General features: G+C 37.2%; 1 non-coding gene across 1 annotated transcript; it reads right to left on the reverse strand.

Moving 5' to 3' along the window:
• Positions 1–536: 536 nt before the first annotated feature.
• LOC147917397 (U6 spliceosomal RNA) lies at positions 537–643 on the reverse strand. Its single transcript, XR_015551825.1, has one exon. It is a non-coding gene; the product is annotated as a U6 spliceosomal RNA (small nuclear RNA).
• Between the last annotated feature and the right edge of the window lie 1,981 nt (positions 644–2,624).

The raw sequence follows: 2,624 nt of genomic DNA on the forward strand, positions 1-2,624 counted from the left end.
GGAAACCCGCTGTTATACAAAATAAAATGTCATGTATCAGCCAGTCTGCGTAGACGTTTCAAACACTGAGGCTGTATCTTCTTTCTCTATTTAGTTTGACAACTCTTCGTTAGGAGGGATTTCCCTTTATCCTATGATTATATTTTTTCTATTATGTATTCAAACATAGTCTCCTTTATGTTAAGGATGGCAATACTACACAGTAGTCTCAGGGAATTGAGGCCTGCCCATAAGACTTTTTTTGTTTTTGTTTCCATTCTCCCAGCAAGTTGTTTTTCTTTATTGAGATAACATTCATTTATAACATTATATAAATGTCAGGTGTACATCATTATATTTCAATTTCTGCATAGATTACATCATGTTCACCACCCAAAGACTAATTACAATCCATCACCACACACAGGTGCCTAATCATCCCTTTCGCCCTCCTCCTTCCCCTTGTCCCCTCAGGCAACCACCAATCCAATCTCTGTCTCCACCTGATTGTTTGTTGTTGTTTTTCTCCTCTATTTATGAGTGAAATCATAAGGTGTAAAAATATGGAACGCTTCACGAATTTGCATGTCATCCTTGAGCAGGAGACATGCTAATCTTCTCTGTATCTTTCCAATTTTAGTATATGTGCTGCCAAACTGAGCACTGCGGGTAACGCTTGAGCGAGCTGCAAAGCTGATCCCTCAACCCTGGTCAAGACTTGAGAGGACTGCAGATCTGGGTAACAGCTTGATTACTGAGCCCCTGAGCCACAATCACTCAGCTAAGTTGCTCTAGGGTACCAGAACCCCATAAACTGCATGAGATAATAAAAGTATTAAGCTGCTAAATTTTGAGGAATTTGTCATAGCAATAAATAACTTATATAGGTACAGACTGAACAAGAACTATTTCCTTGGCCATACTAGTTGAGGGTAAATAAAAAAGGACTTGAAGACTGATAGCAGAATTCACTTTTCAGTATTTTCAATTCATGATGTACGGGTATTGGTAAAAAATGCTTATTTTAGACTTTAGGCTTGATCATTATCAATATGTTCTCTTGCCTTTGTTCAACAAAGTCCCAAGTTAACAAGGCCTTATCTGTCTGCTTATCTATATAGTTGACTATCTATCTATCTATCTATCTATCCATCCACCCATCTATCCATCTCTCCATCTATCTACCCAACCATCCATTCATTGATCTATTTTTCTCTCTAAAGATTTGAACCAAGTGAACCCTATGTGAATATGAACAGTCAAGATTATTGAGCCTAGAAAGGGCAAAATTTCCCTGCATGGCTGATTCTATCTTCAAGAGTTAAATTTCTTTCTTAATGTGCTATTTATTATATAATGATACTTTATGGCGTTAAGAGGTAAAATCATAATATACAATCTCAGGCAAAGAAAATGAAAAAAATAATTGAAGACAGAAAAAAATCTAAGTAAATAATAAAAACATGGCAAATACAGTCTAATCAATCTCTATTGAGGCAGGTATACTGTGGGACTTTTTGCTAAAACAAGAGGTTTTACTTCAATCAAATCACATTTTATTAAAACTTTCCCTGTTTGGACAATGCAAAATGATAGTTTTAGATTTACTAATGTTAAAAGTACAGACAATGAAATCCTGAAACTAAAAATTTTTTTACCACTAACATATTAACTCTTTTGGTTACATATTGCTGCACAGCAAACCAACTCAAAACTTAATAGAATAAAACAATAGCAATGTGTATTCTATTTCTCATGATTCTGAAAATAAGGCTGGGTGTATCTGGATTTTTTGTTTAGTTACTTGGTTAGCTAGTTAGTTATTTAGTTAGTTTTGGTCCATGTAGTCTTCATCCAAGATGGTTTTATCATTTAGGGTGAGTAGAAGGGCTGGGAATTGATGGAACCTCTTTCTTTTATCATACTGCCTCTAGCTGTGCTGAACGTCTTCACACAATGACGGTCTTCACACAAGATGTTTTACATGATGGCTGACTTCCAAGAGAAAGGAAACAGAAGCTGTCAACCCACTTAAAGGCTAGATCTGAAACTCATAGTTTTGTTTTCACTGAATTCTGTTGGTCAAAGAAAGCTACAAAGCCAGACCAGATTCAAGGAAGAGTAATAGACTTAACCTCTTGATGTGAGGAGCAGCATGTACGTGCAGGGAGGGAAGGAACTGATGGCAACTATCTTCAGGGGATATCTACTCCAATTCACCCTCTGGCCACACAATTCATGACCCTCCTACGTGCAAAATGCATTCTTTGTATGTACATGTAGAGTATATTCTAAGACCTCGAAAGCATCAGGTCATTGCGGCATCAGGCTCAAACATGAAATCCAGAATCTCAATATCTATGTCAGATCCAGAGACACAGGAGTGCAATCCCTCAGGATCAGAGACCTGGAAAATAAGACAAGTTGTCTTTCCTCCCTGTACCCAATGCACAGCAGTAAGACAGCATATTAGTTTCCAACATCTGCTGTAACAAATTACCATAAACCTAGTGGTTTAAAACAACACAGATATATTATCTTACCTTTCTGGAGATCAGAAGTACAAAATCAGTTTCACTGGGCTACAATCAAGGTGTTGGCAGACCTGTATTTCTTCTGGAGACTGTAGAAGAGAATCTGCTCCC

The sequence above is a fragment of the Ceratotherium simum genome, chromosome 3, assembly GCF_057802395.1.
Source record: "Ceratotherium simum simum isolate JZ-2026a chromosome 3, ASM5780239v1, whole genome shotgun sequence".
NCBI lineage: Eukaryota > Metazoa > Chordata > Mammalia > Perissodactyla > Rhinocerotidae > Ceratotherium > Ceratotherium simum.